Genomic DNA, 17069 nt, shown 5'->3' with positions numbered 1-17069 from the left:
GTTTGATTGTAATGTAATGACTCCAAAATAAACAGGCCGATTTCAAAAATTCTTTTACTGTTATAAAGCTACGTTGTCAATTAACATATTGCTACAATTAATGTTATTTTTTAATGTTACGCTGACGGAGTCGCGGGAGAAACCTAGAATTTTTTTAAATTCTATATCACTATTATCTCTGTCTCTGTAGCAATTTTCCTCAACGTTATCTGCAAAGAGAAATGTCAAAGGTTGTAAGATAAAACTGTTATGTTTGTATCACAACATTAATAGCTTCAGAGCTTTTGTAATAATGTCTTTCTAAATTTAAAGAGTCTTTTTAGTAACATAAACAAGTAAATAAATAATTTACTAAAATATACAAAGTTAGTTCGCCATATTATTACATATTGCGTAGTATATAGAAGGTAAATGCGTAAAAAAAACTAAATAATATCAATTGAAGTCGCAATTGGTAGTTTAAGCAAAAGAATTTTCAATGAAATAATTTGTACGACAATAACTTATCTCACAACTAGCCGTGTGTCGCGACTTCGGCCACATGAAATAAAAAAATAGTAAAATAACCTTATTTACTCACTGATGTCATAGCTTTTAAATGATGAATTTTTTGAATCGGTTTAGTACTCTTTGAACTATTTAATTACATAAAAAAATCCGAATATTTAAATCTTTCCTTTTTATAATATAACCATAGATACTACGTACTAAATAAAAGTAAAAAAAAAACTACTATTTTGACTACAAGTTTGCACATGATTGTTTTCGTATCAAAAGCACCTTATTTTTAAATTACAAGCATTGTTAATATGGCCGTCCGTTCATATTTTAAAGGAAGTCATTTGTGCAAATTGCTAACACTTAATTTTTTTTTACGGAGAAATCACAAATGGTTTTTTTTTGAGGAAAAACTTGCATAATAAACAATAAGAACACGTCGGTTGCCAAGACTACTCATGTAACTTGAAACACAATGGAGAATTGAAATTTCGTAAGAGCTTTTACTTTTTTTTAAGTTGAATGTGGATTTTTATACCAAGGTGTGTTTAACAGTTAGATACAGTAAAACGAATGTTTAAAACAGGATATGTTTTATTTTAATTTTATTGTCAGTTAATTATCTCTTTATTAAGTTATTTTATGGTTTTAAGAGATTAAAAAAATTACCTATTATTATTATTATATACAACTCTATTATAACAATCATATTATCATATCTTACCATTTTTTATTATATTATAAATGCGAAAGTTACGATGGATGGATGGATGTTTTTTAGCGTTTGTAGCCTAAACGGCTGATCGGATCTCCATGAAATTTAGCACAGGTTTAGACTAAGAACACATAGGCTACTTTTTATCCCGGGAATAGTTACGGTTCCCGTGGAATTCAGTAATTTAGTTTTTTAATGTTTACTCGATCATTCTGCAACGGTTCAACATGTCTTATTGAAATTTGGCACAGATATAAAGTCTGGAGTACACATTGGATGAGGTTCATCCCCGAGAAATGTCCGGTTCCCGAGGGATAGCTTTTTGTTATTTATATAGTTGGCATGTTTTGTAATACCACGCAAACGAAGTCGCGGGCAACAGCTAGTAAAATATAATAGATAAATGTATATTTTCGTGTTACTCTTTTTTGATTAACATAATTATTTTCTTACGGACTACTTATCAACTGTATAGAAATGGATTGAATAGATTTTAAGTGGCTTTTTACATCAATAAACGGAGACTGCGACACTTCAGGGTCAAGGTGACATTGCTAAGAACAATAAAGACGCCTCCATCATACTAAGACGTTATTCTTAAGTAAGCGTAACTTTTTAAGTTGTGACATAAATATATTCTTGTAATATTATTTATAAAACCGTCTATACATACAATACTTAAAGTAGTGTAACTTGTTACTGACAGCGTGGCAGCCAAAAATACAAAAAAACTTTTCTTGAACCAACTAAAATATCTTTATTTAAACTTATCTACATATTTACAATTAATTTCATAAAACTATATTGCGATCACATCTTGACACTTGTATGCGTCTTTTTCTTCTATTGTTTTTACGAGTATAATATTTTCTTAAATAGTTAAACCATGCAATGTCTCGGTGGCCAGTATGCAATCTTTTTGACTGTATTTATACTTGCCAGCCAAAGAGGTTGTATTTTGCACTGACCAAGTAGACTGTTTAAACTTTCGTGAGAGATTATAAAAAAATAGTTAAAGACAACTCGCGTATGATTGTCTGGTAATTGCACCAAATAGTTTCCATCTTCCATCTTCAGAACGAGTGCTTATTGCGGTTTCTAGAAAGTACTAGATCCTAGTCGGCTCCGGACGATCATACATACGTTAAGCCGTCTTTAAATCGTTTCTAATACTAAAGGTGCTTAAACTTTTGTGAATATGAACTTATTATACAGCTAACATACACTGTCGCGTCTCGTCTCGCAATCAGTGCTACCGAGGAGATAGCCAATTACCAATCGCCTTGACTTGATGCGTCGGAAACTAGTTACCGGAAAATTATACGCATAGTTATTTCTCAAAGTTTAACCTTTAACAAAACTAAATGTATTACTGCCAGCAGTTCCCGTGCGGCTTCATCTGCATGTGATTGTAAAGAATTTATTTCATTGTTTACATTTGTCAACTTAATTGCAAATGTCTAAATTACCGTTACCATAATAAGCTTGTTTCTTAATGTTGGCAGTTTATAGTCCCTTTCCCAAATGAGGGTTTTTTTCAATTGTTTTTTCAAATTCAGTTCTGTCGTGTCGGCGAATATTATCATGCATCCAACTAAACTTTCGCATTTATCATTGTAATGAAATCTATATACTTCTTCGTTTAAATTATCTATTAAAAATGGAACAATGAAATACAAAAAAGCAAAACTAACGAGTAGAGTGAAATTAAAAAAAAAAACTAAAAATCTGCTTCAACAACTTTTGAAACAGACTTTAAAGAATTTAATTACAAGGGACGGACGACGGAATTAGTAAATAGAATGACTGCAGCTCTTTATTTGAATAATAATAGCATGTAAATGAAGGTGAAAGTCCAGCTGAAGAAGAACTATAAAAACAGCTCTTAAATTTACCCTTTTGTTTTTAATTTTGTTGTTAGTGTCTTTTAAAGCTAACAAATTCGATTGTGTAATGGTAGAATTCGAACATACATTCGATATAGTGTAGTAGAGAATAGGTTATAAACTTGGGAATGTTCTCAAACAGTGCAAACTGAAAAATTTGTTCGGCAACAATCAATATAACCGCTTGAAATTGCGTTCGTCACAGTTTGCCAAAGGGTTGATTGACTGAATGCAAGCCCAATTTTCAAATTGAAAAGCTCTGTCGCATGGATTGAATAATTGTCCAGAGCCAATTTTGTTCTATACAATTGACCTATTCTTTGTAGGTGTTTACCGAAGCATATTTTAAGGGATTATTTACAGGGATATTTGATATTATGTAATCGCAACTGAATTGGCACATTTTTTATTACTTTGCTAAAATTTTTGTACAGGTGTTTTAGTTCAGGACTGGAATCTCAAAATATAACTTTGTGTTGTTTCAAGTTTTTATTTTAAGAGAACAGCGCCATCTCTGATTGCAACTATAAACTAATTGTAAAAGAAACTTGGTACTAAATTTTGCCTCTGATATTAAATAAAAATATTATTTAACTCCAAAAATTAGACCGGTATTTTCGTATCTTTGTATATTATCTAGCATAGTTACCAAAAAAGATAATACATTTATTCGTTGTTTCAGAGCCGACCAACCTGGATCAGACAGTGGAAGAGAGAAAAACATATCGAGATTAAATGGGTTTTTGAATTTAAAAACGCCTCTCATCACTACGAAAACTCTAGGGTAAGTTTTAATTTTATATGATTGGGATTGGTGTATTTATTTCCTTCATATATTGATTTAAAATACCTTGTGTTCCTATTCGTCAACAGCGCCATCTATTACAGAATAGTCTCACTACTCTCTTATTTAAGTTCGCAAATAAAACAGTTTTAGCTCAACCTTAATAGATGGCGTTCACGAATTTATTTTTTCTACCTAGCCATCTGTTGGTTGTAATACGCATCACGCGAACGTTTTTAGTTTTGTTTTGTATCTACTCATAAAAATAAGGAACGTACATACTATGTATGCTTTTTTTGTATTAATGAAAAATGTAAATGTTTCTACCATTATCCATGGTCGTTCCCAAATCATTGGAATTCTTTTGGTAAAACTTTAGTATAATGTTCCTCCTTCTTGGGTCAGGGAAATCACGCGTTTTAATTGCTTTTTAGCATGAACGAAAACATAATAAAATTCGACATAATTAAGGTAAAATTACAACAGATCTTTAAGAAATATTTCTACTATAAAATTCTTCTAAATAGTAATAAAATAAAATGTCCTAAAACTTTTATCTCCGATTTCAAATTCAATTTCTTCGCTTTAAGCTTATCAATATTTTCTCTATCATCTCTATCATCAATCAATATTCAGTGCATTCGAATTCATTTAAATGCGAAAGACATCTATAATCCATCTTTATTATTATCCAAAGCGAACTCTGGCGAAGGAACTCTCGATGAATTTGATATGCAAATACAAATCTTATTCATTTGTAATAAGGCGCGCCGGATATTCGATTTATGGCAGCAGCATTTATTAAATACACACGGCTATTTAGATTTACGAATATTATTGCATAGTATAAAAGGTCAACTTCTAAAGTACATGATTTCAAGCATATATAATTTCTGTATGATGAGTTGCATAACTTTGTATGAAGCTGCAGTTGGTGGTTAATGTGGTTAAAGTATTCACCTTAATGTTAACGTATATTTGTATCGTATCAAAGTTTTTATTTTAACCCTCTTTACAAAAAAGATTTATTTTTAAGCTGCTAAATACAGAGTATTTATTATAAGTGTACCAAATATATATTTTTGTAAATTGAAGCGATTCGCGGAAAAATTACATCAATTTTAATAATTACTAAATTGCGATGTTGTCAACTGGGTTCAGCTGTGAGTAGTTCCGTGAACTGCAGCTATTCGTCTTAGTTATCTGTCAAGTAAGACGTCCTGCAAATGGATGTCGGCTGCCGAGCACTGATACAGGCATCTATGCGAGAAATTTGGAATTCGCTGCACAAAAGTGAAATACACAAATCGAGCTCATTTTGCATTAAACAATTCGACACATGTTATTTCGCTAGTTATTTCAGATCAAGAGGACTGTCAGATTAAAGTACCGTATCGTCATAAAAAAAATTAAATACATATAAGAACCCATAACATTCCTATGTTAATGTGTTGCCAACGACACCATCGTCCTTTACCTCTTTAATTTCCTTTCTCTCTCTCTCTCTCTCTCTTTCTGTGTGTCTACATTTAATGCCGATAAACTCGGTCATTAAAAAAAATGTTTTCGTTAGTTATTCTATTCTAGTATTTATGCTATGAAAATCTTTTAATAATGATCTACTTAAGATTCAAAACTAAAATTCTTATTTTAATACAGATACGAATCGAAGATAACTTATAAAATATGCGCTTAGAAAATTCCGAAAGTTATAATAAGTTTCGACTTGAATTAGCATTTAGCTCGCGGTACGCTTTAAGCTGCTCTGTTTTGTACAAGAGAAACAAAATTTCTTTGAAATTTATTCACTATTAATTTAAATTTCCATATTTAACACATTTTAAGTTTCCTTTAAATATAATGTAGACTTTTTTGTAGCGTTTTTTTCGTAGACCTGTTGTAATGTAGATGTCTACGTTCATTTATGTGTAGACTTGTAGATCAATTGAGTCGAACATACGTAGTGTCGTAGACACGTAGAGATGTAGACATACTGCGTAGTAAAAAATTATATCTAAAGTACTGAACTATATTAGTTATTACATACGTATCAAAGTGGTCTATATATTCCTAAGTAGAACATAGTTTCTTTGCAGAATATCGTTTTAAGGTTTCATTCATATCTATCCTTCGGGTGAAAATATTATATAGATTTTGCTTAATGATTTTCCTTAGTATGCTGACCTACTTTGTAAGAATCTTTGATTGTTGCCACGAAAAGCTTACACTTGTTGTACAGTATATCTGCTTTAATATTTTTTATTCTATATAGGAATAATACTTTTACATTTTTTACAAAAATAATATTATAATTTGATGAATCACTAGCTGTTGCTCGCGAATTCGCCCGCATGAAATTAAAAAAAATATAAAAATATAGCCTATGTTACTCGATATTAACATTGGTTTTTAGTGGTGCAAGAATAATTGAAATCGGTCCAGTATTTTATGGTTATTTCAATATATACAAAATCCAAAAATACAAAACTTTCCTCTTCATAATATTAACATAGATCTGCATATAAAAATAAAAAAAAACTTGCATAAAAATTATTCCACGATGTGACATCACATTCCGTCGTCTAGTTTTATTCCGCTTGAATATTTTAAAGCGTAATTACAGTGTCTTTTCAAGCGACCCCGTCTGTACGCGGCCTTAATTTGTAAACCGCCGCTACTCATACAACAGAATAATTTAACCAGTTTACACCTCAAAGTTAAAAATTACTTAATAAACTAATTTAACTTAATTCTTAATTTAATTTAATTTATTATTCTTGATAAGTTACTTGGTAAAATAACATTGCCATTTCTTCTGTAATTTTTTCAAAGAAAACAAAAATCGTTCACTTCACAATTTATCGACGTTTACATATCTTTGAAATATGTTACTGAGAGTAGAGAGACTATATACAAAATGTGTCATACGAAATAGACCCCTGCGAGTATTCTATGTAAAACTTTGAAACTGTTAAAAATATTGGATGTCAGTACAGGACGTCAGAGTTATTTGGAGTACAAAAACCCGATGCGCCGACCCTACGGGAGTGGGATTAAGGCAGGGGAACTGATGTTAGTACAGGACGTGCATCTCGGTGTTCCCGCTGTTCGTTTACCCCCTTCTGTTATAAAAAGCTAGTGTCGAAATTGATTTGACATTTATCTTAAATGATTGCTGATCTTGCTCAGTTTCTGACCAAACTATTCTTGACATATTTATGTTTTAATATAAGATACGATTGGATTTGACCCTCTATTAGGTTTTTGCTCACCACACTGAACCTTATCATAAAGGAAGATTCATGTTATAGTAGCGGTTTTATTTTATTTTATAAGAGAAAAGATAAACGATGTGTTTATTTAAAAAAAAGTGTCTTCCCATATTCAAGCTTTGTTTGTTTTTCTAACTAACTTAGAAGTAAATAAACTTTTACTTCAAGTATTCGATTTTTAACGCCTGATAATTACTGTGTTATTGTTTCTATATTATATTCTTTACTTAATTTTAAGTGTTATATGTAAATGCACAATAATAATTAATAAACACCACAAATAACTTAAAAGTTTAAAGTAAAACTACTACATTATTCAACAAAAAACTTAGAACATACGAAAATAGACGCATGTTTTGAAAACATTTTCCGCAAACCAGAAACGTCGCTCTTTTTAGTTATTGCGCAAAGGATTCGCCGTCCTCAATAATTTTGCCCTCGGGAGTTCTCTCAGAGTTTGAGAAATATTACGAGAATCGACATGTGTGTGCGGTAGCTTATAGTACACTCGAATTCGTAGCTCATCTACGCGCAGCTACGGGATGCTACGATTCTCCGTAGCAGTGTTATATCGTATGACGCCGCGACTGCACGCCCGTCGTTCTATCGCTCTCTCTTGCTCTGTGTCTCCCTCTTTAACTTCAAATTTATTCCTTCTTTATAAATTTAAAAGCAATAATAAATGTTTATAAAATAAACGTGCGTTATATAAATTTTTAAGTGTTAATTGTTGAAAGTGTTTACCAATTTTATAATTTATTACCGTTTTGTTTTTATTTAAGTTTTGAAAGCAATCTAACTTACGGCTGTTTATTGTTATGTAACAGGTTTGTTTTGAATGTTTTTATGAATTAAACTTTCACCATATGAGGTTAACGTATACGTATTAAGTGATATAACTTTTTAATTTGTAATGATAAAGTTATTGCCACGTATATTTATTTGTACGAGTATATTTCGAATTAAATGTAACTTAATTTTTACTTAAACTCAATATAAAATAAAAAGAGGCGTTAAATAATTATTAATGTGTAAGTTAAATTAAAAGTTTTACGATTTCTCAAATTATTATGGACATATTTTAAATAGTTAAAACAACAATGACAGCGGTTTTTTATTTAATTAAGTCACAAGTTATAATTTAAAGCGTGTTCTGTTTTAGTTAATTTTAAAACATTGTTGCGTAATAATTTAAGTGTTAACAAATTTATTGCATTCTATACTTAATTAAATTTATTATTATTAATTAATTGAACTTGTTAATAATAGCCAAATTTATGACATACTAAACCTTCATTTTTTTTCGTCATTGATATTTATTTATATTAATATACAGAATGTTTTATACTTTAGCAAAAAAATTAGGACACTCTGTGTGGCCATTATTTTGTAAATGAATTCGACGAGTCACATACATAAAGACGAAAGATTTGGCAAAGTAAATAGTATGCAGTGCCAAATCTTTTCATTTAACGAAAGGGCTTTGAATAAGCAACTAACAAATATGATGGCTCAATTCGATGCATGTCATTTCGAGAATTTTTAATTAGGCTCATTAGTTTTGTATTCCAGCAAGCAACAAAAACCATTTGTTTACATAACTTATGACTTGCTAAGAATATTGAAATAGAAACCGTGATATTCAAAGTTAATCTATTTAATCAAACATTGCTATCGATATTTTCTTGTAAAAAAATGTATCATTTCAAGTAATACAAATTTAAATCAAACTTTCGTAAAACATTTTATAATCACCGATAAAGTATGACGTGAGTAAGAGCTGTAAAATTATTAGTATTACAAATTTATTATTTATTACTTTTATTATTGCAAGCATTAAATCAATGGAAGATAATGTGATTAATAAATTCTTCTAATAAACATATTAAAATTTACTTTTTAAATAATATAGGTAGGATTTTTATTATTTTTTGTTTTGTTAATGTTTTTTTTATTTGTACAGAAAAATTGGTGTTTCATTTAAAAATACAACAATACAACGATTTAAAAAACTGTGATAAAATATTAACTGACAAGAGAGAAACTAGTGTCTTTAAAAACGTTATTACAATGTTTGTTCGTCGTTAAAACATTATTAGGAAGTTAATTGTTGCCAAAGAAGATTTTAAGTCATAAAATGATCAATGTTGCTTAGTTATTTGTTAAAAGAGTAAGTGCATTCATACTTTTTAATTGTTAATTTAATTTTAATTTTTTAAATCGCTAGTTAAATCTTTTTGTGATTTCCTTTGTGAAAATAGTGACGTCTCAGGAGTCGACAATGACCAAGAACTTCCTCACCGTCACCAATATTGTAAACGAGGGCATCAAAGGCAGTAAAATCACCAAGCTCGGCCTCTCCAAGTACCTGTCGCAATCACTGTAAGTAATACTTTAAAAATATATAAAAAAACAAATTTTGATATACCTATAATCCTAAGTTGTAGAACCATAAGCTCGCAATACAAATTTATGTGTGCTTATTAGATTTACAATAAAAGTTGCCAGTAACTTAATTCAACAATTCAAAACTAGAAGTTACATTCCGCTTAATACATATCAAAACTTCATTTTTGAATATAGTTTAAAGATTAGATAATACTGAAAATTATCAATTTAAGGGATATCCCCATACATATATGTGTAACCTCAATTATTTTGATTACGAGAAGTATTTATATTTGCAATTTCTAATCTTTAGTATGGATTTAACAATTTAAAACGAAAACTTTTAGAACTATATCTCAAACACATATAAACATTATGTCAAGTTCAACTATAACGTTTGAATTAAACATTCCACTTACGCACTAATAAAAAAGAAGCAATCCTCTCGTGCGAAGAGGTCTTGATATAATGGCCCTTCATAGCTCAATGGCAGTCATCTCATATTTCATAATAGGGAACTTCGCTTATCGTCTATTAATGAGAGATACTTTGAGTGTTAAGCGATAAATGTTTGTGTATATTAAAAGAAAAGTAACCCTCAATACAATCGTTATTGTGTAAAAATGCTTATCTGGACGGAAAAAAACTGTCAATTTCTTTGACTTTAGTAAAAATGACACAGTGCGACGAAGTGAGATTTTTTATTATTAGCCTTCGCCAGCGGCGCCGCGTGGATTTTAAAAAAATAGTAAATAGCCTGTTTTTCGAGACTATGTTCTACATCTGTGTCTAATGTCATCGAGTTCGGTTCAGTAGTTTAGGTTTTAAAAATAAACATCCATCCATCCAAGTAAACTTTCCAATTTAAAATAAGATAATATTAAGTAATAAGTAAGATGTTGATGCAAACAACTTCACCAACCATCTTGTTATTTGGAATGTTTGTCAAACATTGGTAGCGAATGTCTCAAAGCATTTTTGTGTCAACTTTTCCATCAAGCTAAATGTTTTCCATTACTTACCGAAGTCCTATTGTTATTCTTTAATACGAGAATAGCACGTCGAAGATATTTTTGTATCTGTGAATAAAAACTTCGATCTACTTCGAGCTTTACCTAATGGTTTTTCTTATATTTCTAAAGATTAAAATGGATCAAATTCGTTTTTTGATTCTCGTGTATGCACATTACCAAATCATTTCTATTCTCTATTTAAAAAATACATATCTTTCTTACTAATATTAAAAAATGCGAAAGTTTAGATGGATCGATATTTCTTAGAGTTTGTCGTGTTAGCTGAACGGATCTCGATGAAATTTACACAAATTTTATCGGGACCCGTTCATGAAATGAAAATGTAGAGAATAGTCTGGAAGAACACATAGGCTGAATACTTTTTTTTTAATTCGACGCGAAAGGAGTCAAGGGGAAACATTATATATAAAAGTTAAAATAAGATACGTCTCACGTATTTAATTTGACTTTGAGCTTACAGCTTGTACATTTATTACTGGCCACTTGCCAAAGAAAAAAGACATAAGCTCCTATAATCTTCAACGCTTCTAAAAGAATTAAATGTATGAGAAAAAAACGTCTTTTTTCTCAAACACATGGTATGTTTATGCGCAGTTTTGTCTCAATATACATTACATAAAAACGCCTAAAATTTAAACAATCTTTTTGTATTATTATCTTATAGAAGTGTTCTTTTATTATGGTTTTTAAATTTCTACGATTCCATAACATTCAGCATAGTAAAGACACAGTTATTTTAATGGACACTTTTATAAAGAACCAATTTAATCGCAGCGAAAATACCTTACGTCAGATTTACGCCCTGTACATTTCCCGGTCGTGGGAAACGTGCCACTTGCCAATTTACCAGGTGGTATAAATGCAACACGAAAATTCTTTCTCTCCTATAAACTATATTGGGAACTAGACAAATATATTTTCCAATAAATTTACTGTTGAGTAACAGGGTATTTCAAATATGTTAATATGTGTTTTTGTTTGTTTAAAGTATATTTTATTAAATGCAATGTATTGTTTTTAAAACAACTTTAATTTTATTCTCACCATTGATTTATAAACATCTAAAAAGGTCTTCGAAAAGTAAAGAAAAATACCCTTTTTATTCTTTTCGATTTATTAATTTTTGTAATGAAAATTCGTATCTGTCTTGATGTTGAAAAGTAAATAAAAAGCCAGCGGCTTTAATTAACTTATCTATACTAATATTACAAAGAGGAATTGTTTGTTTTGTTATATGTATTCAAATAACTCGAAAACTACTGGACCGTTAAGAAAAATTATTATACTGTTAAAAACTGTATTATCAATGACTAACATAGGTTATGTATTTTATTATCTTTCAATATCACGCGGGCCAAGTCGAGCAACAAATAGTTAACTTATAAAAGGAATCTTGACAAACTAATGCTAAGTAACTTTGCCAAAACATTAAAATTTACTAAACCCTTTTTTTCGAATTCATCATTTTGAATGATGGAATTAATTATTACTTTAGTTTTAAATGTTAAAATTGTAGCTGATAAAGTAATGTGTTGAAAGTGCTATTTTAAAATTTTACAGAACATCAACTAAAGTTGAATTTAAATGAATGAAGTACCACAAGTCGTTAGTCTGCAGCAAATGTTCGAAGTACAGCGAACAACATTATTGCTAGCAATTTTCCGCTTTGCACCTCTGAAATGTAAAACATTATTCCCCCACCATTAGCGTAAGACAGTTTTTTGTTCTTTAATCTCTTGATAAATTGCATGCATAAATTGCAGAAAAAAAGAGAAAGGTGATAGAATTTAAATGAATAGAAGTGGAATTTTATATGAAGCTGTAAATAAATGAGCTACTACTCCCCAGCTTTTTTCTAATTGCAAAGCTATTTCTGTATAGTTGTGGATGATTACAAAGATATGGATGAATTTTGTGAAAGAGGGGATATATGGAAGAGCAGCATATACTATGCCAACAGTCCGTAAGGACATATCGTTTGCCATAGGCTCCTTGCACCCTTGGCATACTTGCCCATAGGTAAGTTGATAATAATGTTCACTGGACATTTTAATATTATGTTTAGGGCTTTTAGATAGTTTATTTTAGTAAACCAAATCGGGTCGATTATAGGTAAGCACCGCATCTGAAATTGCGGATGTCTTTGGACAGCGGTCGCTTCGCTATTTCGTTGAATTCAGTTGGCCGCTTGTTTGTTTGTGACGACATGGTAATAAAAACTAAAGGTAGTTTGAAACATTGGTCAACTGACCGTTTTATAAACAAAGTTTACTCGAATAATGTAAAAGGTTATGGGAAATTTCATGCTACCTAACTTTTTAATCTTGCGATTCTTTTGTATGGTTATTTATTCAGCGCATTAGTGTGACTGCGCATCTAATTACGCGTTTGTGTGCGCGTGGGACTACTTCCTGCTAACAACGACCTACCTCGTTATGTCGGTCTGAGTACTTTTAATTACGCCATCTTTATTTGAATTCGTCGTTATTATCTAGGACCTTGAATTTAAAGCCCTTATGTATTGTGTAAAAATAAAATAACATGATTTACTTTACGAATATGATGTTTTGGAATTACTTGATTAGTTGCAAGGTGTTAAATATTTTTACATCATCAAAAGAAGTCAACAAGTTGGAAATATTACACCCTCGTAGAAATATTTAATGTTGATGCAAATCGACCTTCACACCTTACGACCTTGTCAGTAACTGAATCTAAATCGAATATGACAACTAACAAGCCGTGAAATTTTTATCTCGTACATTTAGGATGAATATCGTTCTTTTTAGAATTCTTTCTTTGCCTGATAATACATTTGAGTTTATTTAATCCTCATTCTTCATTTTTAAAAATATTTCAGAAGTGGAAGCCCACTATAATATCTGCAACATACGACTATTACACATGTTATGCGACGAGACGATGGGGAAATAAACCAGAAGGTATTAAGAATGAATGTGGATGGCTACAAAGGTGGGGGAAGACCGAATAAAGTATGGATAGATTGTGTGAAAGAGGAAATGCTTAGATAGGTGGATTCAGATATGACGGCTGATAGAGATGTATGGAAGAGCAGCAGATACTGTGTCGACCCTCCATAAGGGATAAGGGCAAGTTGATGATGACGATACGAGTATAATCATATAATATCTTGAAATAATATGATGTCGGATTTTTTCACGTATTACTTTGAAGTATATATTCACATTATTGAAAACGTTAATAATAAAGAGATTATTTTGGAAAAGCCACTTTCAAAGTATTTGAAAGTGCCCACAAAAGCCTACGTTTATTCCGATCTTTATTCAGTTATTGTGAATTCCGCGCGGACGAGGTCGGTCGTTACGATCCTTTCGTAATGTCAATGTTTTTATATTCAAATACCAACGGAGACCTTTTAATTGTTAGTAGACGGAATATTTTAGTGCACCGACTGGCTGTTGCCCGCGACTTCGTCTGTGTGGAGTTTACACGTTCAAAACAGGATAAATTTAAATGAAGCCTAAAACACACACACCTTTCTTAGTACGTATTTACTTAGTAGTATACGTAGTAACAAAAATATCTATGCAAGATTATTATTCATAATTCTTAATAATATCATTAACGCGAATGGATGGATATATTTGTAATTATGACTCTAAAACGGTTAAATGTAGGTATGTAGAAGAAATTTGATATATTAGTAGAACACAGTCTGCAAGAACACTGAGGCTGCTTACTAAGTTTTTGTTTCTGTTGCGAAGTCGTGGGCAAAAGCTAGTTATAACTTTTAATAACTAAAACTGTCCATAGTATGTTATTGTAGTTTTCTTAAGGGTATTAATATAATCTGTGTTTTTATACTTTTATTTAAAATGTAGATACAATAACATCTTAAGATATGGTCTAAATTAATTTCAAACCAAAATTCGATGAAAATTTTAGAATAGAAATGAAAGTCATGTAAAAAATTAACGATTCAATTAGTCTAGAATTAAAATATGAATTTTTATTACTTTCAGAGTGTCATTAATCATTTAGAGTAAAATAAAGAATTCTTTAAGGCGTCTTCAATTTTGTCGACATGATTTGTTTGTAAAGCTTTTAAGTCGGGACGGAAAATGTTTGTTAAACTCAACTACTTACACTTGTTCACGGAATCCTTTCTTGCTTGTTTTTACTGACGAAGCATATGTACAAAAACATTGTCGTCGCTCTCTTTCTCCTTGAAAAAAAAAGTGATGGGCGTATTTTATTTTTGTAGGTAATCAAGTAGATGGAAATTTGTAATGCATTATGCATAAAATGTGTGCAAGGTAGAGAATTCGTGCTAGGTTTTGAATACTCTTGGATTAACTGTTTAGGAATGGCGCGTAGTTACAAATATTTTTTTTTAATTACACGTAAATAAAGACAACTAGTTATATGATAACATTATAATTTAGATACTTTTATTTATAGAGTACTTGAGATCCAAGTACGAAAATTACGTTCTTATTATGTTCCCTCAGAGGTAAACAATTAACAATTTTATTGCCCCCAGTCGTTCAAGTAACCCGTAGAATTAGTTTTATTAGTTACGTTGGTTTGTTTCTGTACTATAATTAATAAGCGAGTATCCTCATTCCCCTCATTCCCACAGTTCATCAACCTAGAGAGAGAGTCATAAATTTCATATAAAAATGGAATGTGATGTGACTTTTTTTTAATCTGTGAGAGCTCACGCACACCTTTGGTAAAACTATCGCACAACTATTTAGTCGCGCTTTGATTCCTATTAGCTTATATGGAGGTGCAAAACACTACTCGATTTTTAGTTGAATTAAACAGTTGAATAATCTGCAAAACAATCGCACAACAGTTTTGCGATAGTTCAGTCAAAGGTGTGCGCTCTAAAAGTTACGTAACAGTGGCCAGGGCCAAATATTCAGGGAGACGTCCGTTCAGGCACGTCTAACTGACCGAGAGTTTAACCAAAGATTGCATTGAGTACGTACTGCGGTTGGTAAATTCCTGACCTAACTTCGAAAATGCCTGGAAATTTAAATACAAAAGTTAATTAAATATCTATGATTTTACTTAAATCGACGATGAATTATGATAACAAATAATCATATAGTATTTTTTAAAATTGAGTTACATAAACCTATAATAAACTATCAATAGCTTATACATACGTGAGGGTCGCCAGACGGAACAGGAGCAACTGCTACCTAGAGCTTCTAAAATTGTAAAACTCATGTAAAAATGAAATCAAGACCTAATTCAAAAACGAATAGTAAATTATACAAAATGTGTATAACAAATCGTTAAGCATTATCTTTGGAATAGACAAGGGGCCTAGTCAATGAACATGCTCCCTATTCATCACTAGGCCCCCCTAGACAATAGGCTCACAAGGACCATTCAAATAAACCTAATCTAACTAACGAAAATTGGTAAGAATTTTTCTTTAGCCATCAAGAGATCTCATTGTCGTGTTGCAAAGAGATTGAGATAAAAGATGTTTGTGATAACAAGAAAAGGTTACGTGTTACCCTGAGGGATGTTTTCTCCACCGGCAAAAGTAGTTCTCATTAATTCAATGTCTCTACAACTTAGTTTTTCTAATTAAAGTACTTTTATTTCGACACACGTCTTGCTACTTGTTATGCATATTAGTGAGCAAATTTTTTTACCTTGAGTCCATTAAAAAGTTTTAAATCAAACCGAGGTTTTCGGAATAAAAATATGACAGTAATCGATTGAAAGGGATGTTTATGCTTGCTTTATTTTAAGTCACTTTAATTTTACAGCGCTTCGTTTAGTTTTCCTTCAGTAAATGGTTTATTAAAAATTTATGTTTGATATTTGAATGTTATTTTTTAGTGTAACTATTTTCTGTAATTCGAGGACGGTCATAATCTTACTAATATTGTAAATGCTAAAGTTTAGATGGATGGATGTTTGTTAGAGTTTGTAGCCTACACAGCTGAACGGATCTCGTTGAAATTTGGCATAGATGTAGAGGATAGTCTACTAAGATCTACGTAAGAACACATAGGCTACTCGCTTTTGTTTTTTTTCAATTCCACGTGGATGTATTGCGGGCGGCAGCTACTATTTCATATTACGTAGTTATCTTCGGCGTACGAATTTATTGAAATGGGGTCTACCGCTGACGTAGCTTTTGCTTAATGTTTTAACATTAATAGTTACGATCAACTATCAATTTTTTATTTCGTTTTTTTTATAACAATTTACGTGACGGTAACTTTTTAATTTATAACCCAAATAGATTAACTCGGAGTATTTTTATTAATAGATTGGCTGAGAAATAAGATTTCATCTTGTAGGTTTGAAGTGATAGAAAACACAAATTTTCAAACTTCAATGTATAATAAGTACAAATCATTAAAATAAATAAAAGAGACATATACGTGACAAATAATTAAGAATTGAATCGTGTAATATCTGGAGGCTCTAGAGGTCGCGGTGTGAAGGGAGCAATCGTCAGTTAACATGAGGTCC

General features: G+C 30.8%; 1 protein-coding gene across 1 annotated transcript in view; it reads left to right on the top strand.

The window, feature by feature from the left end:
* Window positions 1–3839: 3839 nt before the first annotated feature.
* Window positions 3840–17069, top strand: part of LOC106107203 (synaptotagmin-7) — a 163936-nt gene continuing 150706 nt past the window's right edge. The window contains exon 1 of the mRNA XM_013287957.1: window positions 3840–3883. The gene's annotated coding sequence lies outside the window, so the exon portion shown is untranslated. The remainder of the gene's footprint in view (window positions 3884–17069) is intronic.

This window comes from Papilio polytes, unplaced genomic scaffold, assembly GCF_000836215.1.
Source record: "Papilio polytes unplaced genomic scaffold, Ppol_1.0 DF822067.1, whole genome shotgun sequence".
Classification (NCBI taxonomy): domain Eukaryota; kingdom Metazoa; phylum Arthropoda; class Insecta; order Lepidoptera; family Papilionidae; genus Papilio; species Papilio polytes.
The sequence above is the reverse complement of the archived record's forward strand: the minus strand, read 5'-3'. Positions and strand labels throughout refer to the sequence as shown.